Consider the following 23,503-nt stretch of genomic DNA (forward strand, 5'->3'; position numbering starts at 1 on the left):
CTCACAGATGCCCGGAATAATCAAGTGACCTTTCTATGGCGGGGGCTGAAGGGTCAAGTCTCACCTACTCTGACATCTGCTGCATCATCTGCCACCACATGGTGCTCTCTCCTTTCAGATTTTCAGTGTGGTGATTTTTCTCCATCCATAGTTGTTTAAGCGACTCCATTATCTGCAGGAATGGACACAGCAGTTAGGAAGGACTGTCTCTGGTCCTCACCTGCTCCTGGCCACCTGGTATCATCTTCCTCCCAAATCTCTCCCTCTGCAAAGCATCACCCACCCGGACGTGCTTCCAGCTGTGCCTGCTCCTCCATGGCCTGCTGTAAACTGCTGGTTAGAATCAGGGGCTTCATAACCAGCTTGAGGACTGGATGGTAGTGAGAAGTTCAGATCTGGGGAGCCTGGGCCATTCCCCACAGTGCCCCTTAAAAGGGCTAGCACTAGGCTCAAAGTACAGCTTGGTCCAAAAAGATCTCTACCATCAAGTTTCTTTGCTTCAGAAATGAAAATTAATTTTTAAAAAGATCTCAGGCCAAGGATGGTGGCTCATGCCTGTAATAACAACACTTTGGGAGGCTGAGGTGGGTAGATTGCTTGAGCTCAGAAGTTCAAAAACAGCCTGTGCAACATGGTGAAGCCCCATCTCTACAAACACAAAAATTAGCCAGGGATGGTGGTGTGTGCCTGTAGTCCCAGCTACTTGAGAGGCTAAGGCAAGAGGATCACTTGAGCCTGGGAGGTGGAGGTTGCAGTGAGCCGAGAGCATGCCCCTGCACTTGAGACCCCATCCTCACCCCAAAAAATACCTATTCTCTATTATTACTGTCGAATAGTCGAAGAGTTGGCTTCAACATCACAAGGAAATAAACGGACTCATGAGCTAGCCATATAGGTGTAATCTATAACATAATGGCTTTCATCCATTGTGCATTTTTAAAAAATTAAGCCCTAACCCTGAGATTCTGATTCCCCAGGTCTATGGCAGGGCCCCAATTTGTAGATTTTTAGCAGTCTCTAGCAGATTCTATGGTAGGACCCAAATTTTCCAGCTCTTGCTTAGAGCATCCCCACACCGTGCATGATCCCTAGACCAAGGTCCCAGCTGGATGGGGCGCCCACAACCTCCAGAACTGCAGCTTCTCGCCATGAAGCAGGAGCTCGGCGCTCTCCAGCTTCTTTTGCAGCTCCTTTAAGTTGAGTGAAATCCCTGACTTCTCGGTCACTAGGACCTGAAGCTTCTCTTTTAGTTCTGAGTTCTTCTGCTTCAGGTCCTCATTGTTTTCACCATGGCCAGAGGCAGTAGAGAAAGGAATGAACGAAGAATAGAAAGAACTGCTTTGGTGATCAGCCCTCTATACTGGTCTCACAATCACAAAACCGTGGCATTGGGAGGGACCCCACAAATCAAAAGTCTCAGGTGGCAGGCCAGAGAGAAGACTACACCATGAGTGAGTGGCATAGCCCGCACCAGAGCTGAGCTGTGCACACAGGCAAACCTGTGTGATCACCTCACCACGCTCACCTGCACCCCTCCCACCTCCCAGCACATCACCCATGCTAAGGGTCCCAGACCTTCCATCCCACCTTCCCCCATCCTGCCTGTTCTTGTACAACTCCAACCTGAGCTTCTCTCTCTCTTTGGTTACCTCCTTGTTGCACTGAAAATAACGGAAAGCTTAAGTCAGGATACAGCAGGCAGAGGAGCAGCTGGCTGGCCAGGAGCAGCTACAGTAGCTACTCCACAGTAACCCTTCCTCATTCTTAATCATGTCCGACATTTTTTCAAGGCATTTCCAAACCGGGGTCTCATTTGTTCCTCAAAGAAAAGGTGAAAGGTACAGGGAAAAAGATCTAATTTATAGCTGGGTAACAGAGGCCCAGAGAGATCAGATTATATGCTATTGTTATTACCATTATTACTACCACAGCTTGAACCTTTATTGAGGGCTTCACCAGGCACCCATGCTATTAATCCCATTTAATCCTCACAACCATCTTATGAGACTATTATTACCCTATTGCATAGATTAAAAATATGGAGTATTAGAGATTAAGTGCTTGCCTAAGATCACTTAGAGCTGGGATTTGAACAATCAGGTATATTTTATTTTCTAAGCCCATTTTTTCCCTGGGGGTCGGTACACAGAAATGAAAGAGGAAATCAATCTTTTGTTCACTTTTTGAAAGGATGAAAGGATTAGCATAGTCAAAAACTCAGAAGGTACAGAAGGGAAATATCTCTCAGCCACCCTGTTCCTCTCTACTGAGATTTTTATGAATCCTTTTAACGGCAGGCCAATTCTCGCTGACAATCAAACAGACAGGCCTTCATGACAGTCACACAGACAGGCCTTCACAACAGTCACACAGACAGGCCTTCACGACAGTCACTCAGAGAAGTCTGCATAGTTCTCCAGTTACACAGACAAACCTCCATAGAGCTGCCTTAACATTGAGCAAACAGTTAAACCTAGGGAAATCCATGCCCAGACATCAAAGCTAGAAATGAAACATATGGTCAGTAGGAGCTTTGCATAGGCTTCTCCCTAACCTGGAGTAAGTCAAAATAATAGAGACAGTCTTACATTCCTAGTGCCAGGACCTTCCTTGGGTCGACAGAATCTGAGACGAGTCAAGGTAACAGAGGCAGCTGTTTGAATTGATTCATTGGAGAGTCTAATCCAGACCAAACTATAAGGGAGATAAGATAGAGATAACTACTCCAGTACCACAGTAGACAGGCCTTGAAGGTACTGGGGCCCTCACAGCTTAATCAGACTTAGCAAGCATTGTTTTTGCCACTGACCTTCTAGTTGAAACAAAATTAGTTACCAATAGACTTAGGCGAATGCTATACTGTAAGTAGGCACATAACCCCAACCTATATAAGCACTATAAAAATTGTAATACTTTGAGTTGGTCAGGTAGAATTACCTCCAGCTTTCTCCCTGTATCCAGTTACAGCAATAAATTCCCTTGTTTCCTAGTTTACTTCTCATTATTGAGCCTCAAGGAAATGCAGCCAAACCCAATGTGGTTCAGAGACAACTTTCAAGCATGATTTATGTATATTATCATAGTATGTATACACACACACACACACGACACACACACACACCCACACAAATGTTCCCTCTCTCCACACAAATGGTAACATCCTAAAGATACTCCTCTGTACCTTCACAGTACAAGTACCATATCCCCTACCGAGGACTTAGCCAAGGCCACAGCAAGGTAAGAGCAGGGTGGGCACTTGGCCTCCAAGCTCTGCGTCTAGTGCTCCCCATCCAAGCTCTGCTTGCTCTCCATACTGTCCCCAACTCACCCACAGCAGCTGACTCAGCCCCAGGCTGCCTCTAACAATCACACACAAAAGCAGCGAGAAATGGCCCATGCTGCCTTCTGGGCAGGACACTCCATTCTGCAGAAGGGACCTTTAGGCTCACTCCTCCATCTGGGAAGCCAGGCTGCCAGGGGATGGGGCAGACAGTAGGACTCACCCTGTCCATGTTCTTCTGCTACATGGAGACAGCTGAGAGAGCCTGCTTCAACTCTCCTACACACTGCGAGGAATACTGCAGGCAGCTGGCCAGATCCTTGGACTCTCCTGTAATGAGAGAGGTTGAGATGGGGCCCAAAGGACTCCCCCTAAAGCCCTGTCAAAGTGGCAGGTTGGGGGATGATGGGGTGCCTGGATTCTCACCTTCAAACTGCCTGGCGGCACATTCAGTGTGATACAGCACTATCTTCAACTCTGTTTTCTCAGACATCAAGATTCTAATTGTCTGATTCGAACTTTTGGGAGAAAAGCCAAGCAAGTGCTGAAAGAGAAGGAAAGAAACATTCTCAGAGGACAGGAGGGAACCTTACACCCTCCAGTCACCTCTAACTGCCTCCTGAGGGCTCCCTGGTTTTGCTGGCTTTCTTGCTTTTCCTGTAGAAGAGGAAGACAGAGGTCTTACTAGGGCAAGGCAGAGATGGCACAGCAAGGGACATGCCCCAGAATGCCACCAATGCCCCAGGACAGGCCCAACCACGGGACCAGGTTATCAGGGACCTTGTGGGGATGGGGTGGAATCTGCGGGGTGACCCTTCTTCCCCAGGCTGGGAGTAAGCAAGACGCAACTGGGACCTCTACATGTGAGTGACCCCCAAGCCCAGCAGTCATGTCGTGAGCAAACCAAGAAATCTTGTTACATCTTCCAGTTGATCCGCAATTTCTTGGTTCTGCTGTTTCTGTGGGGAGAGTGAAAGGAAGGTGACCGAGGGTGGCCCCCTCGAATTTATTCCCAGACCAGGAAGTGGTATGCAGGGGCCAGGAATGGATTTTAAAGGCAAAGTTCTCAAACCCACTGAAACCATGAACTGGTAAACCCTCCTCAAGCTCCCAGAGACAGAAGATTTGGGTCTTTATTGGTTTTGCCCATAGCCACAGAACTGAAAGTCAGAATCTGGATTCTCTTGAAAGGACAGTAAAATAAACCTCTAAGAGGCAGGATCTGGAGGGAGGGTACTTAAGACTGTTTCAGGATGACTTCCTAGAACTAAATTGAAAGGAAAACCCTAACTTTCCATGCCTAAGTAGCAAAAAAAACCAGAGGCTGCTACATTTGACCTTTTCTGCTAGGCAGCTGGGAAATTGGCTGTCCACAACAAATCAGACTGATTGCTGGTCAAGTCCTCATTTGCAAAGAAGTATAACTTTGTAACTTCACCACAGGGGCTGAGTGGTTGCTTTTTGCAACCAATCATATTGTTTTCACAGGAATGTGACCTTTGTAACTTCACTTCAGCCTCTGGTTGGCTGCTTTCTGCAACCAATCAGACTGATTGTGGCTACCGCTTCAGTTACATGAGGTGAGCATGAAGTGGCCCAAGAACTTCCAGTAGGTATTGGACCCAAGAAGAATCTGTATCCCGGCCCTTGAGCTGCTGCTCAGGCCCAATCCCACACTGTGGAGTGCACTTCGGTTTTCAGTAAATCCCTGCTTTTGTTCTTTTGTTGTTTTGTTCTTTCCTTTCTTTCCAGGATGTTTCATCTAATTGTTTGTTCAAAATGCCAAGAACCTAGACAACTTGCAGTCACAACCCTCTACCAGTGACATCTCTAGATGGAGTTTGAGAAAAGCCCACCCTTCTGCCAGCTTGTGATTTAGAAAGGTGCATTCACTCAACATTTACTCAGGACATATGAGCCGGGGACATGGCCCATATCTTCATAGCAGCGATATAGGATGGAAAAGGACAGGCAGGAGCCTTTGGCCCTGAGGTTTGCATTCTAATGGATCTTTAAATCTTGGATACTCACAGCTCACAGAGACCTTTGATACTCTCTACCTCCTCAGGAAGTGCAAGCCCAAGAAGGAAAGGTGGCTTATCTAGAATCAAAGAGTAAATTAGGGACTGAGTCAGGGCAGAAATACAGAGCTCCTGACAACCAGTCAGCCTAGCTTCCCTGAGAGGCAACAATCCCAAGGCATGTGTGGCAAGTACTGGCGCAGGGGTGTCTGGAGAAGAGACAGTATGCAAAAATGGCAGCAATATAACAGCCATGATACATGCCCCATGTTCTGGGGTCCCTCCAGCTGAGGCCTGGGCTCCCCAGATCCCCATTTGCCCTTGGCACCAAGGGCCCCCAGCCCCTTTCTTCAGGGCCTCAAGGGGAAACTGGAGCCCAGGATTGGCAGGGTGGAACCAGGGGACCCTACTGGACTCATACTAATGTCTCCATCGTTCTATTGAGTTGACTGTTTGTTAGATAGCTAGAGTCTAGGATACTGTTGGTTGTTGGTATAGGCTCTTGAGATCCATGCAGAGAGTAGGAGCTGGAGGAGGACTGGGGAAGAGACAGAGCAATCATTAGGGTTGGGGGCTGTGTGGGCTGTCTCAGCAGGCAGAGGGGCACCCAACCCCTGCTGTGGGAGGAGGCTGGAGGGCTCCTAGGGGGTCACTGCACCTTGGCCCAGGGCTTCTTACCTCAGCTCCTTCAGGGTAGCGATGATGCAGGGCCCTCCGCGTGGATACCTGTTGCTGACTACAAGAGACAAAGTGCACATGGAGATGTTCTGTCCCCCTCAGTGTCTAGGCCCTCTGACTTCCTTTCTTCCCCAGCAACTGGCAACATTTTCTTTTCTGCCTATCTTGGACCTTTCATCCCATAACTCTTTAGTATCAACTTCTTTCATGGTTCTTATCTCTCCACCATCCATTTCTTCTGAGCAGCTCTCATCTGTTGGTTCCGCAGCAAGATAAAATGATGCAATCAGTCATGTGGTCCAACTCCTTCATGTGAACAGCTTCAAGGGAGAAGGCTCAGGAAGAGGCAACTTCCTCAACATTGCCCTGCAAATGGGCTGCTCCCAGGATCTGACCTCTCTTGTGAATCCCTGCCTTAGTTTCTTTATCATACTTTCCTTGTCCCTGCACCATACCCCATGCTTCAATTTCTGAGGTACCTCAGAAAACAACACAATTGAGCTGTAGGGAGAGTTACTGAAGGCTGTTGGTCAATGAGAAAGTAGTCCTAGGGGTGGAGACATGGGTCAAGGGTGCAGGTGGCTTGATGGGAAAGAAGATCACAGGCAGTAGCCTCCCTGACTCCCTTGGCTTAGAGACTGCTGCCTCAAGAGGAGACATTCACTTGGTTTTATCTGTAAGATTAGGGCCATTGTCAGCATCATGATTATGTGTAGGAAGAAACATGTAAGATGGTCATTCAATTTCTGATAAGAATCACCCAGGGTGGGATGAGCCAAGCTCCCATCCCCAGACCTTAAGGAAAAGCCCAGTCTCAGCGTTCTCTCACCCTTCCCCCAGCCAACAAGCTACCTGTGAGATAGTGAGACCCCATCTAAGTTCTCACTATGTTACCCAGGCTGGTCTCAAATTCCTGGGCTCAAGCAATCCTCCCACCTTGGTCTCCCAAAGTGTTGGGATTACCGGTGTGAGCCACTGCTCCTGGCCTATTGGCTGTGTTTCTAATTCAGGACTTTTCATGGAAAAAAAGCTGCCCAGCTAGAAGTCTCTCCTACTCTCTGGAGGTAAAAAGAGTAAACCATGGTCACTACTTCCACCCCAATCTCTTACATCCAGAAACATCTACCCAACCAAGAAACCTCCCAAGAAAAGAGAGGTAAGACATCTGCCCTATGGCTCTTGGCAACTTTGAAATTGTGGGGCCTCTTTCCTGGGAGCAGCAGTTGGAGACAATCCTAGGATTCAGGACCTGGAGTCATGTGGAGCCTCTCCCTTGCCCCCAACTGGACCTACCTGCCTGACCAGAGCCCCACCCAGCCTCTCTCCAGGCTCTGGCCTTACTCTTGGCCCAAGCACCTGGCTCTGGAGATCTTCTAATATCCAACTGGCCAGATGGGCAGACAGTGGAAAAAGCTAGTTGACCAGCTAAGCTTGACCAGAGAAAAACACCAGGGAGCCAGGGCCTGGACAGGGAAGTTGGGTCTGAGAGAAGTGGTTACAGCTTTATCCAGGGAAAGGACTGCCTGCTCACTGGGCCCCCTTCAGTCCTGGCCTCTGAAAACCCAGAATTCCGCTTCCCAGAATTCTTAACCAGTATCCGACAGTCCATTTACAATCTTAACAAGTTGTTCTCTACTGTTCCTTGGGCTGCCTGTCCTCAGGAGCCAGGCCAGCCAAAACTCATCCTCAGTTGAATGGCAACCACCAGAATTGGTTATCTCAGGGCTACTGCCACTTGTTTTCTTTTTTTCTTTTTTAAGGCTAGTCAAGTGAAGCAGTGGGAGTGGAGAAGGCACTTGTTTTCTTCTTTTTCTTCGCTCCTGATGGATGTCAGGGCTATCCCCTGCTGATAATCTTTTAACTTGGGAAAGAGCAGTCATACTCGTGAGAGCTACCAGATCGTACAGCCCCAAACTCCTTTACAGTTTTTGCAAAATACTCTTAAACGCTTTCTGGTTTAATGCCACCAACAACTGTACAAGGTGTTGTCACACTTAGTGACTGAACGGAATTGATACCATGGCTAAAAAAAAAAAAGGAAAGGAAAGAAAAGAAAAAGGCAGCACTGGAACTTAAACTCAGTCTTCCGATTCCAAACTCTGGGGTTTTGCCATGAATCAGCACTGCCAGGGACCAAAAGCAGAGGCAGGGGTAGAAAAGTCAACATTAAGTAGGCAGGAACTATAAGCCATGTGGTTTACAGCCATATACCCTCACATGTCTGTTAGTGTAAGAAGCATACCAGTACCTCTCACACTTTTACATCAATGTGTCCTCATGGCAGAAGGCAGCCTTTCTGTTAAATCTGGGAATTCATCAGAAAGAGGACAACCCAAGCCTCATTTCGGAAAGAAGTCTGGTATACAATTAGAAACCTTATGTGACTGTCATCCCTAAGTACATTAATGTTTTTTCTCTCTCAAGTGAATCAAGGGAAACTGATGGTTCAGAAAGATGTCCCACATTTATCCTGTGGTACTCAAAGTACCCCAGGTGAAGATGGTATGAGGAAGATTCAAGCTGTCAAGTTCAGTTTCCCAAGATCTGTTCCATGGAAGATGAGCAAATCTCACTCCAGAGACCACTGACTGAAGGGCAGTGTGGTCCTAGAACCATGGAGAATTAGAATATGAGGTAGAGAACTCAGAAAAAAAAATGTTAAAGTCTTTCTGGAGAGTACAAGCCTGGAAGAAAACAAAACCAAACCCGTTCTCCCATTGCCACCCAGAGATACTGTAAACGTTTTGAGGTCACAGAAAAATTGTAGGCTTTTCACACTGTCAATGCCTATGTTAAGGAAGTGAGGCAGCCTAAAACCTCTTGCTCCCAGGTCCCATTGTCCCCATTCCCCTTCCAGCTGGAAATTTGTGCTGCGACCAGAGGAACCAGAAAGGGGGTGAGAACCCTTAGGGGACTGGGTCCTAAGATCAAAGGCAGGTCAGTAATGACAGTTCCCAGGGGGACTGTGACTCATTACATTCCAGTCAGGGGTTGGGGGCAAAGGAACAGGGCACTTCAGACCGAAATGCTGCTCTGCAATGGGGGAGGGGTGTGGAAGGGGGTGCACGGTGGGGACCCAGGTGCTTTGAGACATGAGTTCAAAGAGCCCAGGGAAGTCCAGCTTGGGGTGGCAGGAGGTAATGGAGAAGTCTGGAGCAGGAAGCCCTGGGAGTCACTGGTCCAAAGTCACCCAGGGGCGACCAGTGAGGATGGGGGCTGGGCTGCTGAGGGGGGTGGCTGGCAGACAAGACTTTGAAAGGGTAAACCCAGAGGCGCCCAGGGGCCCAGCCCGGTGTGCCTCAGGAATGGCATGGACTCTGGCCCTGGTCCTGCTGTCAGAGGGGGCTTGGGGCTAGGTTGGGTGGCTGCAATTTGATGCATTTTACCGTTTTTCTTGGCCATGCCCAATTCGCTGTGTCAGTTTTTCCCGACAACGCAGGGCAGGGAAGGAGGCAGGGGTGGTGCCACATCAGTGTGATAAAGGACAGCTAAACGCTTCTAGTCAGCTACCACTCAGCTGTGTGACTGAGCCAGAAGAGGGGTCATCAGGGTGGCACTAGAATGCAGGATAGGGCATGGCCTCAGTGCTCCAAGTCCATTGGTCGACGAGAAAGATAAAAGTGAAAGGAGGATGGCCAGGTGGCACCATGCCCAGAGGGACCTGTGGCTTCACAAGGAAAGCAGCACAGGCTGTCCCCGCCCACTGCAGGAGAGGAGCAGGGCTGGCTTTTACTTTAAAAACTTCAAAACCAAAAAAAAAGAAAAAAAAATGTGCATGTTACTTTATATGCGTGTCTATGTGTGTGTGTATCTACGTGTTCCTTCGAAGCTGATTTAGTTATCCTGCTTCTATGCCAGGTCTTTGATTTTGGCCTATATTTTTCATCTTCAAATGGAGCACAAGAATTACCAGCATCACCTCAATTGAGGTACAAATCCTATAAAAATGGAAAACCCATAGCATGCTTAATGATTAATGATGCAGACTATAGTATCCAACATTCCAATAAGATAAAATGACCACAATGATTTCCCCTTTTTGGAAAAAGTTTCTCTTATTCTCCTGTATTATTGTTAAGATTTTTTAAAACAAGAAACATGCCTAATATCTTTAAAAACACACAAAGCTTTCAATTTAATAAGCACTCAAAGCTCTTTACCAGTTAAAAGAAAATACAAGGCCCTTCTAAAGTAAGGCTAAATGCTAAGTGTGAGGGAGAGAAAACTCTCATGGGGTTAATCACTAAATCCTATTTATCCTATCACCAGGCCTCTCTAAGCCTTGCAAATGATACTGCATTTCTCACTTGATGCTTGGCTATGACGTGCAATCATGAAAACCAAGAATTGTGTTATGTCACTGTATATTACATGTTATCTGAATTCCAAACTAGGCTGGGATCAAGGGCTGAATCTTTGATGATTTGCTCCATAACCTGGTGCTTCTTATCCCAGACCAAACTAAGCTTTCTTCTAGAGTTCTACAGGTTACAGTTAGTATACAAGAATGGTTCTCAAAAATGTAGTCTCTGGACCGTTACCTGAGAACTTTTTATAAATGCAAATTCTCAGGCCGTACCCTAGACCTGATGAATCAGAAACTCTGGAGAACGGCCCAGCAATCTGTGCTGCAATAAGCCCTGCAGGTATTCAAGAACCTCTGGCACACAGCAGGTAGAAAAATGTGTTTCCTTCTGTAGGTCCAAAGCCACAGATTCTGTATGTTCTGTCTTGATATGATACAAAGACAAGCAATTAAAAGATATAAATTTCCTTTCTACTCCCACCATCCAGCCAATGTGTTTTATTTTTATGAATTAAATAAGAAAAAAGGTGGCAATCAGAGCTTTAGTCTAAAAAGTATATTTACAGGTATCAGTTCTCATTTTGCCTGATCTCATACAATACCAGTTACATTCTCTTACATCTAAAGTGTTAGAAAGGGACCTTCACAATGTAAGTCTCAGTCACACTGGAAGTTCTATAATAAAAGACCAAGTAGATCTGAATGTCCAAACTTACTAGAGATGAAAAGTAGAATCGCTGGCTGTATTTTCAAATTGCATTCAACAGGAAATTAAAGTTTTGAATTTTTTTCACCTTCAGACTTCCAAGTTAATAGATTTAAACCAGAATACTCCATTCTTTCAAAGCCTCTAGCCAGGAAGAGTTTTACTATATTACTTCTTGCTTTCAATGGATAGAAAGCAGAGTCCTGGTAGCACACTGTGTATACTTGCAAAGATGCAGAACTAAGCAGTTGCTCAATATTAAAAGTCCTGTAAACCTCAGATGGTGAATGTTAATACTTCAGCACTAGCACCAAAGCCTCAAATATGAAAAGATACCAAGAACACCACTAGCAAACGAAAGTAAACTCTCAGTCAGGAGCCGTAGTTCACACCTGTAATCCCAGCACTTTGGCAAGCCAAGGTGGGGGGATTACTTGAAGTCAGGAGTTCAAGACCAGCTTGGGCCGCATAGTGAATTCACATCTCTACAAAAAGTTTTAAAAATTAGCTGAGCATGGTGGCACACACCTGTAATCCTAGCTACTTGAATGTAAATTCAAGTTTACATTCAGCCCTCATCACCAAAGATGATATATATGTGCCTCTTCCTTGCAACCCATCAGGGCCCAACACATCATATCACCACTTCTGAAATTAGGAAACAGGCTCAGAAGTCCAAGAGCTTGACCAAAGTAACTCAGTTGGTAGGTAGCAGAACCAGAATTCAAAGGCCATGTCAGCATGATCATTCTGCAATATCCTGCCAGTTACATGAGCAAGTAGCCTCAAAATCAACAAAAGAAGAGGTTGACATGTGTCAATGTAGAACGACTCAAAAGGAAGAGTTTATACATAAGAATAGAACAGAAATGTTCTGGAAGTATACCTGGGGATGTGAAGTAGGAGGGGACACACCAGGTTTCTCCGTGGTCAGGTGGCTCTATAATTCCAACCTGGGCTTCTTCCCCAAGCTCCAGACTTAGCTATCTGTCTTTCTTAATCTAATATAAAATCCAAGGGGCGGGGCAGGACCTTAATCTCTAGCCAGTTCGCTGCAGATTAAAGCAGAGTCTGGCTTAATAGTAAGTGCTTAATAAATATATGAATGAATAAATGAATAAACTATCAAGCTAAAGAAACATTCCACATTGTTGGGGGAAGGGGTTACCATGAAACAGACCCTAGCAGTCACTTAAAAATACAGTTGATTCTCATTATTTGTGGATCCCATGGTTGCAAATGTGCTTACTTGCTAAAATATCTTTGTAATCTTCAAATTAATACTTGTGGAGTTTTCAAGGTGATTGACGGATATACACATAGTAGTGAAAAATCTGTCACTCCCAGCACACATTCCAAGCTAAGGTCAAATAAGGTGACCCTTGGCCTTCTTGTTTCAGCTCTCATACAAAGATGACCAGAGGGCAGAAACAGTAGAGGGCAGTGCAGCATAGTGCAAGAAACTCTGGCTCGGGGACCAGCTGGACGGGAGATCTGAATCTTAACTGTGGCACCTGCTAGTGAGGCAGACTCAGGCAAATCACTCAACGCTTCTGTACTTCCTTTATTCTTTTGTAAATAAGAAAATTCAATCTACCAGGGTAAGATGTTTCTAGGAATTAAGATGATAACCTATGTGAGATATGTATATGCATATTTTCCCTAGGAACAAGGGGTTAATACTGCATTAATTCAGTGTACTAGGCAACTTTATAGAAAATAACTGCTGCTAATAATGAGAACTGACTGTAATTATTTATTAAAAAATACAGAGAAGTGGACAAAACAGTTACTTGGATGAGGTAGAGGCAGGCTTCAAGAAGATTGTGAAGAAAGAGAACTTCCACACCAGGAACATAAGATGTGGAAAAGGCTTGCAAGGAGAGAGAATGGCACCTACAGAGAGAGGTCCATATGGTGGGAAAAAAAACAGGTAGGTTCAGGAAATGGCACTTCAGGAAGTCTAGAGCAGCAGAAGACGAGGCCAGAACATGGTGCTATAGTGCTTCTGCACCCTGTATATACCCTGTACTACAGAACCTCACTCTGCATTTAATTCCTGGTTTCCAGTCCTCTCTTACATTAAACTGTGAGTTCCTCAAAGTCAAGGTCTCTCAAAAGAAATTATAGCTATAGTACTCTAAATTTGCAAACAAGTTATGACTAAACACAAATACACCCCAAAAAACTATACGAAAATAACTTTGGTTTTCAATTGCAGTCATAGCAATTCACAACTGGTATAGATTTACAATTTGTCCAGGATTTTTCTCTGATGACTGCTGTAACTCTGTCATAAACTCTTTTCCTTGTTCTAAGATCTTGCTCTTTTTAGTGTAATTGATTGATTGGTTGATTGACTGAAATGGATTCTCATTATGTTGCCCAGGCTGGTTTTGAACTCCTAGGTTCAAGAAATCCTCCTGCCTCAGCCCTCCAAGTCTCTGGGATTACAAGCACATACCACTGTGCTGGGCTGTAGTGTGATTTATTCACAAGGCTTAAATATATGGTCCATTAGACAATGCTTCCACCTCAGAGTAAAGATTTCTTTTAATTTACTCTGAATTATTTCTCTATTTGCAAGATACAATTTACTATAGTACAAAGAAGCATATATATATATAATATACATATATGTAATATATATTGCAAGCAGGATAAAGAAAGCAATATATTTTTTTCCACAAAAACTTGCCAAAGCACAGTAAACAGGATGTTAAACTCACAGCTTACATTTCTCCACAGAGAGCTAGGAAAAAGAATTCCAGTTTTTGTAAAGTCACAGAACTAAGCACTGTGAGAATTTACAAGATTCTGTAAACTTGTATATTCTCCCCAACCTCATAAACAAGTAGCCTAAAGGAGCCTATCAATCTCACCACAACACCTCAATTTCCTCCAAACTCCAAAATAAAACTCACTGTTCAATATCTGAATTTCTATTTTCAAATGTCTAAAATTAAGAGCAGTACCATTAGCTTTTCCCCATAAAAATTCCTGGTATAATTTTACTTAGGCACAACATAGTAAATTATCTAAAAACAAATGAATAGAACCAACATTACTAAAAACCAAAAGAATATACTACGAAGATGAAATGAGGATAGATAATGTTGTTTTTAAACAGATTCAGTGCTGTTATTATTCATTCATAGATTGGGTGTGATCAAATCACATTGTGCTGTACAGCTAAGTATGTCCTATATTTTATGACAAAATAGAGTAACACATTATTTGTTGAGGATCTGTTGGGTGCACAGAGGCAGGCTAGAGGCTGTAAAAGACTTGATTCTTGCCCTCAAGAAACTTCCAAGGTTATAGACTACTCCCAAAACAAATAATGAGTGACACTATCTCAAATATATGTATCACCAAATGTGAAATGGAGGTGAAGATGGGGAGGGCCTTACGGTCAGAGATTGTGTTTTTTAATGTGTAATTATACGCATTTTAAAAATAGGTTAAATTGTCATCAGATCAGTCTGAAATTTATAGAGGCTTTCGTTGGTGAGAAACATATTTTATAGAATTTATCCACAGGAATGTTTTTGATTGTTATCCATTAAAGACTGCAGTTTACAGTATTTCCCCTATTAATAGTATCTATCTTTTTGGAGCTGCTCTGGAGAAGTTGAGGACCATGTGCTAATTGCTATTTGATGTCGTCCTGGGAGGACAATTGATTGGCTTTCGGTGGGGGTGGGGGAGTTGGAACTTGGAGATGGCTCTGAGTCTAGAGATCTTGCCACTGACTTTTGGCAAGTCTGTTGATTGTACCTTTGGGATGGCCTTTAAATGCCTTATGGAAGGCTAGGTATGGGGCTCATGCCTATAATCCTAGCACTTTGGGAGGTCACTTCAGGACAGGAGTCTGAGACCAGCCTGGCAAACTAGGCAAAAATCCTATCTCTACTAAAAATACAAAAAATTAGCCAGATGTGGTGGTACACACTTGTAGTCCTGGCTTCTCAGGAAGCTGAGGCAGGAGAATCGTCTGAACCTGGGAAGCGGAGGTTGCAGTGAGCCAAGATCAACCTGGGTGGCAGAGCAAGACTCCCTTTCAAAAAAATAATAATAATAAAAATAAATTTCTTATGGAGTACATGTTCCGACTGTTCTGTTCATTTCCAGTAGAGTAACAGTAATATCATAGAACATCCTTGGGGCATTGTTCTATAAGTTTGGGATTGTTAATACTTACTAGGTTAAAAATGCAATAAATATATGTACTACAGGTAACAAATTAATAAGCACATTCAAGAAATGCTTTTCTTGGTAAACAGAAAAATGAATTTACATGGCCATGATTTTTTTTTTTTCAAAGAGCAGTCACAAGACTGTTGTTTGCAGAATACCGGTTGGGAACCGTTAGTGTAGGAATTAGGGTAATTAGGATTTAGACTATTCCAGCTAGAGGCTGTCACTATATTCAAGGAATTGTTCTTAGTCTTCAGTCTTCTTATATATCAGAATTACCTATAGCAACTTAACAAGTAGAAATACAAAAATTGGGCCTTGACTCAGGCCTAACAAATCAGAATATCTGAAAAGTATGGGTGTGGAAGAGCTTCCAGATGATTCTATGTACTCCAGAGACTGAAAACCACTCAATTCAAATTAGGGCTTCTCACCACTTGCTAAATGCATTCTTAATCTTATTTGAGTATGCTTCTGTTTTGTTTTCTTGGATCTGGTCCAGCAACTAGACTGTTGCTATAATTAAGTTCAATTTTATTATTCTTCCCAGAGCATCTGTATCCCGATTTTCAGATTCCATTTCATCAGTGGGGCAAATGTACAGGTCAGTATAGGAGGGGTTTTAAACATTAATGGAAAAGAGATTGTATTACATTTATATTGTCTTTTAAATCTGGCAGCCTTGAATTTAATTTAGAAAATTCCTCTATTTGTAATTTACCTTTGTTTTGATATATTTTACTATTAGGTGGGTCACATAATTTTCCTCTTTTTCTTGACTTCCTTGTCAACTAATACATTTTCTAACGCTTCTTGTTAACTTCTAATTACAGGTAAGTTCCGTTTTCTGTTTGCTTAACAAGCTCATTGATGTTTTATTGGCAAGCACTCTTCTTGCATCCGATGGAAAATCAATAATGGAACATTTGTGCATCAAGGTCAAAACAGGAAAGCTTAGCAGAGTGATTATTTATTTGTTTTCTGTTAATGTCCATAGAGCTTCTCTGGAAATAAATGAAATGGAAATACAGGGAACAAAATCATGTAACATCTCAGCCTTCTAAGTTATTATTAAGGATGAGGAACATTCCATTTTTTTAAAGACTACATCACCAGATGGCTCTAAATAGTTGCAAATCAAGTTCGTATATTAAATTGAAAATTACCTATTTATAATTTGACTTATTCTACTTTTATGCCCTGTGTTCACTAAAAACAAAATGCTTCCATATACATAGTCCTCCAAATAGTTGAAGACAGGCTATTATGAACCCTCATGTTTTCCTGTCTGAATCCACAATTGAACCAGCTATCCTAGGACACAGAATACAATCTCTTCCTAATCCTGGCTATCATTCTCTAAACGAACCTAAATTTATCTAAATAGACTCTTCTTAAAGTACTACCTCAGAATTCACTTGAGTAATTCAGATGTTGCCTGAAACATCAGAAAATGACTTCCTTAAAAGCACAGCAAGTTGGATTTACCAGTTGCTCACCAGGTCTCATCCCTCCTGCCCCCACTCCCATCTCTGTGTTATGCTTTATCTCAAGTTCCATTTTGCTTATTATTCATGACTCTCATGTTGTCACTATGGACATCAGAAGCCATAAATACATATTGTTCTGGATCTAAAAGTCTGTGAATCACAATACCAATAACTTGGCAATTCAGTTTAAAGTCTTCTCTTCATAAGGCCAGTTAACTCAAGGAAATCATTCCTCCCAGGTCTCTTAAGAAAATACTCCAACCCCAGAAAAGGCCATTCTTTCTGGCATCAGGAGCCATGGTCCAGAAATGCAAATCCAATAGAATTTCAGCTATTTACCTCCCAGATCATCCCCTCCCTGAAGTTCTACCTAAAGCAGGAAAAAATAATGAAAACAATATCTGCAGTCACGAATCCTCATTTCTTGTCCAAGATTTCATATTCCGTTCAAGATACCTCCCAAAGAGGAAGTGACCAGGAAGAACACACCGGGGCTACAGGGACTGATAAGGTTCTATTTCATAAGTTTGGTGTTGGGCATACGGACATACAATTTCGCGTTTTAAAAAAGAAACATACCTTCCTGGGTTTTTTGTGTTTTGTGTTTTTGGTTTTGGCCAGGGTGCTTCATTCGTTCCCCAATATGAATCAGTAAAAATGTACCCACTAGCCACTTCAGTCAATACATACCAAATTCATACTTTAGGAAGACAACCCAATTGACAATCCAAACAGATTCTACGATAACAAAAGTGAGAACAAAAACTGGTATTTGGGTCATTTCAGGAAAGTTGCATCATAAGATATATCCCCAAGCAAAAATATACACACAAAAATGCTAAGTGAGAAGCTTTTAGAAAATTACTACTATCCTTTTTGTAAGTACAAAGGAAGTATTCTTTTATGTCTTTGTTTTTTCCATCAAAATACATCCATAGATTTTTAAACCATTATATTTTATCCAGATTCCATATTAAATCATTAATGTTTTTTCTCGATTCCACTGCTATTCTTTTGTAACCTTTAGTTTTAGGATCTTAAAAATACTTTATTAAACATAACACACAAATTCAGAAAAGTACATAAAATATAGAAGTACACTTACAAGTTATTGTAAATTATGTGCCCATGTAACCACCAACCTGGTCATTCCAGCCAGTATCCAAGAAGCCCACAGATGTACCTTCAGTTCACACCTCCCTACCTCTCACCTAGATGGATTCCTTATCCTAATCTGTATGGTAATCACCTCTTTGTTCTTGATAATTGTACTGCCCAAGTATGAATCCATAAATAAGTATTTCTCAGTTTTCTTTTCATGTTTGCACCACTAAGAAGCCTATTTAGTTTTCTTCCTAAGTCTGCCAAACACCCCATGGAACTGTAATACCACAGATATATTGTGTATCTGCATGTGTTTTGTGGCCCTTTGGAGGGCAGAAGACCATTACAACACCTACGATGTTTTTCACTCTAAGGACCAGTTTGCACTCCTCTGCAGGCAATATTGCCTCCACTGAGAATGCATGCCCTAACCAACATTCATTTTACCTATTTCTGATCCATATGTAAAGGGAATTGCACAAAATAGGTTTTGGGGTCTGATCTCTTTTGCTTAACATGGTGTTCAAGATTCACCCATCTTGTCCCACATAGCTATAAGTCATTTTATCAATACCAAAATTCTCCATTTTATTGGAATTAACATTTGGGTTATTTTCTGTTTTGGGCTATTATAAATGATGCTGCTCTGAATATTCCTGTGTCTCCTGTTGTCTAAGTATTCGTTTCCTGTGGAGTATGTATCTACGACATTCCTGAACCATAGGGCATGAGTATCTTCTACTTCACCAAATTGTTTTCCAAAGCACTGCACAAATGCACATCCCCATCAGAAGTATATAGAATCCTGTAACTATTTCCTTACCTTAAAAGAGAAGTTAAGTAAAATATATGCATTCTTTTTCTTTTTAAGATCTGAAGATCAATGTGCAAAGGACTGTAAGGGTCAACCCTAAGAATGACAAAACAAAAAACAGCAGTTTAAATAAAAAAAGAATTTTTTTTTCTTTTTTCTTTTTTTATTAAATTCAAAAATGAACTAGTCTGAGAACTAAAATAGAGCACCTAGGGTCAGTTCCAGAAAGAGAAGGTCTAAAGCTGTTCTACATCCCCAGGAAAAACTGAGGTCACTTACAGCTTCCAGCTCCTTTAGAATAAATGTCCAAAAGAGATGATAATACCCTAAGTCTAATCTTTTCTCCCATTCTTTGAGGAAGTTAATGATGTTATTTCCGAAATAATTGGACTTACAGGCAGATTATGGGATTTTATCCAGCAAGGTTTAAGCTATGCCATCTTCTCTGTAGAGGATATGTCTCTAGGATCTGCTGGGAGCTTTCTCAGAGCTGGCTCTAGGCCTGTTTAGGAGACGAGAATATTTGTTTTCTAGCTTCCTCACCTCCAGTGTTGATGCTGCCTCATTCTTCATAGCCCTCTTTCAGGTGCTCAGAGTCCTCACGTTCCATCTCACTGTCCCCTGTCAAAATCAACTCTCATCCCTCCTTAGGGAAGAGACCAGATAACAAAAATGAAAAAGACCCTCAATTCCCCCACCTCCTTTTTCTCCCCCTTTGCAAGCTGTTGCCCATGGGAGAGTTCAATGGCCAAGAATCTGGCCTAAGGTATACAGGAATCTGTGCTTCTCCCTGGTTCAGAATAAGGGTAACTGGTGTCACTTCACAAATCCCTGACCATGGGTGGAACTTCTGTGGCCTCATTCTCTCTGCACGGAGGGAAATCACTAGGTTTACACAGGATCTTTATTTAGGGACTTCCCTTGATCCTTTTATGAAATAAGTAAGCTTGTTCTTTTCATCCACCTCCCTACAAGGAGCTGCCTTCCATGGGTTTCACTGTCTCCTAGCAAGTGCTCTACAGTATTTTGTCTCCGTTCACTTCAGAAAATAAGCTCTCAGCTGTCCTCTGACAAAAGGCCAGAATAACTCACACTAAAGTAAAAATGGAATGTAGCTTCCCATTTTATCTATCCAAGCTATTGTACAAGTGATGGATCCAGTGATTTTAAGGGTTGGAACTTGAACTTGTTTCACTTGCTTGCAGTTGGTGAGAAATACTGTAGAAAGGGTCATTGGTACCACTTCTGAAATCTGACTTACAGATAGACTCTCTATGTTGTCTCACTGCCTGTTTTAGAATCCTTTTGTGAAATAAATAAAATGTGTTCCCTTATTCTCGTAGCTCCCCTCTTAGCACTATTCTCTAAGATTTTGGCAGATGTTCTGTCTCCTCCACATTTAGTTTTTTTTTTTTTTTTTGAGACAGGGTCTTGCTCTGTTACCTAGGCTGGAGTGCCGTGGTGTGATCATGGCTCACTGCAGCCTTGACCACTTGGGCTCAAGCGATCCTTTCACCTTAGCATCCCAAGTAGCTGGGATCACAGGCGTGCACCAACACACCTGTCTAATTTTTTATTTTTTTGTAGAGATGTCCATGCTCATCTCAAACTCCTGGCTCAAGCAGTCTTCCCCCCTGGCTTCCCGAAGTGCTGGGATTACATGTATGAGCCACCGCAGCTGGCCTTTCTCCACACTTTTAAAAACATCTCTTCTTTGTCCTTTGGGAAAAAAGGACTACATAATTCAAAATAGGATATAAAGGATCCATTTTTTTCCTTTTGAAACAATGGCAGTCCTTGGAAGCGAAATAATAAAGTTCTAATGATTACATGTTAGGCAGCACCGCCTGGAGGTAACTGTTAGGAAATGGCAATGGTGAGGCGGGCTATAAATCATCAGCCTTTGTAGAATTTGCCCTGGGGATGATAATTCATCCTGAGTCATTACCAGTCTGTTCTGGGAACTGCCTGAAGGTCTTAAAGAAAGAGAGCCCGGAAAATAGCTACAGCTTTGTATTCTTTTGGGTTGTTTCATAAGCCTCTTACTGATATCGCTATTCAAAAATTTTTTTATAAGACGTTTGAAAAAGGTTGGCACACAGTTATTCTTTTCAGAAGGATCCTGAGACAAAACTGTAAGCTGATAGCATAGTGGACAGCAAAACTGCAAGCTGATGGCATGGCTGATGAAGTGCTAGACTGGGACCAAGCAGGAGGTCTGTTTCAGTTCTGGTTCTTTTCAAAATAAGTGAAATAATCCCCTGAACCTTTTTTTTTTTTTTTTTTTTTTTGAGACAGAGTCTCACTCTGTTGCCGGCGCAAACTTACTGCAACCTCTACCTCCGGGTGCAAGCCATTCTCCTGCCTCAGCCTCCCGAGTAGCTGGGACTACAGGCATGTGCCACCACCCCTGGCTGATTTTTGTATTTTTAGTAGAGACGGGGTTTCACCATGTTGGTCAGGATGACCTTCATCTCCTGACCTCGTGATCCACCCACCTCGGCCTCCCAAAGTGCTGGGATTACAGGCGTGAGCCACTGCGCCTGGCTGTCCCCTAAACTTCTCAATCCTCTATTTCCTCTGGGCAAAATTTTGAAATGCTACTACCAGCCACACAGTTTTGGGAGGAAAATATTAAAAGCCCATTGTCACCGAAAAAGGTTCGAGCAAGGACAAGAAAGTATGAAAAAAAGAGGAGGGCCGTCCCTGCAGCAGAGGGCATGATGGATGTCAGCCAGGGGGCCACCCACACCCGGTATCCCAGGTCGTCTCCATCTTCAGGGTTAGAGTAAGCCTGTCCTGGCCAGAGGAGGGTTTTGGGCATGTCCCAAGATAGGCTTGTCACACAATAATAGTGGGAGACTTTAACACCCCACTAAAAATATTAGACGGATCACCAAGGCAGAAAATTAACAAAGATAATTAGGACCTGAACTTGGCACTGAATCAAATTGACCTGACAGATACCTGCAGAACTCTCTACCCCAAAGCAATAGAATATACATTCTTCTCATTACCACATGGCACATACTCTAAAATTGACCACATGATTGAAAGTAGAATACTCCTCAGCAAATGCAAAAGGACTGAAATCATAACAGTCTCTCAGACTACAATGCAATCAAATTAGAAATCAAAACTAGGAAATTCACTCAAAAACATACAATCACATGGAAATTGAATAACCTGCTCCTGAATGACTTTGGGGTAAATAATGAAATAAAGGCAGAAATCAAGAATTTATTTGAAACTAATGAGAACAAAGATAAAATGTACCAGAATCTCTGGGACACAGCTAAGGCAATGTTAAGAGGGAAATTTATAGCACTAAATACATCAAAAAGTTAGAAAGGCTGGGCACAGTGGCTTACGCCTGTAATCCCATCATTTTGGGAGGCTGAGGCAGGTGGATCACCTGAGGTCAGGAGTTTGAGACCAGCCTGGCCAACATGGAACCTCATCTCTACTAAAAATACAAAAATTAGCTGGGCATGCTGGTGGGGGCCTGTAATCCCAGCTACTAGGGAGGCAGAGGTGAGAGAATCGCTGGAAGCCAGGAGGCAAAGGTTGCAGTGAGCTGAGATAGCACCATTGCACTCCAGCCTGGGCAGTCACCGGGGGGAGTTAGAAAAATCTCAAGTTAACAACCTAACATCACAACTAAAAGAACTAGAGACCAAGAGCAAACAAAACCCAAAACTAGTAGAAGACAAGAAATAACCAAAATCAGAGCTCAGCTGAAGGAGACAGAGACCTGAAAAAACCATTCAGAAGATCAGTGTAAGGCGGGTTGCCTTGCTGGGAGCTAAATGGACACACCCATACCTCTCCCCTCTTGATAACTATGTCATCACCAAGCTCATTATCTGGCCTCGCCACGTGGCTTCCCCGAACCCGCCTCTGCATACCATACCCACGGCCACACTCAGCACCAAACTATGCACTCAACCCCCAGCCCGCTGTTGGAAAACCCTGCCAAAAATTAAAGAAGCCTCACCAAACGCTGCCCAATAGCAGTCTGCACTGTTGGACCCCAGCCGGCCCGCTTACCCAAAGTCCCGCCCACCTACCAATGACCTGTGCACGTCCTTTTTCCCTATAGCCAATGAAATTGCCTTTGCTTTGTTTCTCCAATAGCCAATCAATTGCCTCCACTCCCGATAAAACCCCACCCCTGAACAGCAGGGCACGACTTTTGTGGCCCCTTCTTGGACCATAGAACCTTGCCCAGGCGCTAAATAGGCTTCTCATTTTCTTATACTTGCCTCAGTTTCCTAATTTTACCTAGGTGATAGACCTTACACCAAGAGCTGCTTTTTGAAAAAAATAATAAAATAGACTGCAAACTATACTAATCAAGAAGAAAAGAGAGAAGAGCCCCCTTTCCCCTGGCTGGCAGCGCGGAGGCCGCACAATGTCTGGAGTTACTGTAAAAGACGTGAACCAGCAGGAGTTTGTCAGAGCTCTGGCAGCCTTTCTCAAAAAGTCCAGGAAGTTGAAAGTCCCTGAATGGGTGGACACCGTCAAGCTGGCCAAGCACAAAGAGCTTGCTCCCTACGATGAGAACTGCTTCTACACGCGAGCTGCTTCCACAGCGCGGCGCCTGTACCTCCGGGGTGGCGCTGGGGTTGGCTCCATGACCAAGATCTACGGGGGACGTCAGAGAAATGGCATCATGCCCAGCCACTTCAGCCGAGCCTCCAAGAGCATGGCCCGCCGGGTCCTCCAAGCCCTGGAGGGGCTGAAAATGGTGGAGAAGGACCAAGATGGGGGCCGCAAACTGACACCTCAGGGACAGAGAGATCTGGACAGAATTGCTAGACAGGTGGCAGCTGCCAACAAGAAGCATTAGAACAAACCATGCTGGGTTAATAAATTGCCTCATTCATAATCCTGGTCTGGGT

General features: G+C 43.4%; 1 long non-coding RNA gene and 1 pseudogene across 1 annotated transcript; one reads left to right on the forward strand and one right to left on the reverse strand.

Moving 5' to 3' along the window:
• Window positions 1–70: 70 nt before the first annotated feature.
• LOC141582693 (uncharacterized) lies at window positions 71–3,805 on the reverse strand. The gene is made up of 3 exons (XR_012515587.1): window positions 3,707–3,805; window positions 3,504–3,610; window positions 71–172 (listed from the first exon to the last, which is right to left on the reverse strand). It is a non-coding gene; the product is annotated as an uncharacterized LOC141582693 (long non-coding RNA).
• A 19,181-nt stretch (window positions 3,806–22,986) lies between these two features.
• On the forward strand, window positions 22,987–23,503 carry LOC141582694 (small ribosomal subunit protein eS19 pseudogene; annotated as a pseudogene).

The sequence above is a fragment of the Saimiri boliviensis genome, chromosome 2 (assembly GCF_048565385.1).
Source record: "Saimiri boliviensis isolate mSaiBol1 chromosome 2, mSaiBol1.pri, whole genome shotgun sequence".
Classification (NCBI taxonomy): Eukaryota; Metazoa; Chordata; class Mammalia; order Primates; family Cebidae; genus Saimiri; species Saimiri boliviensis.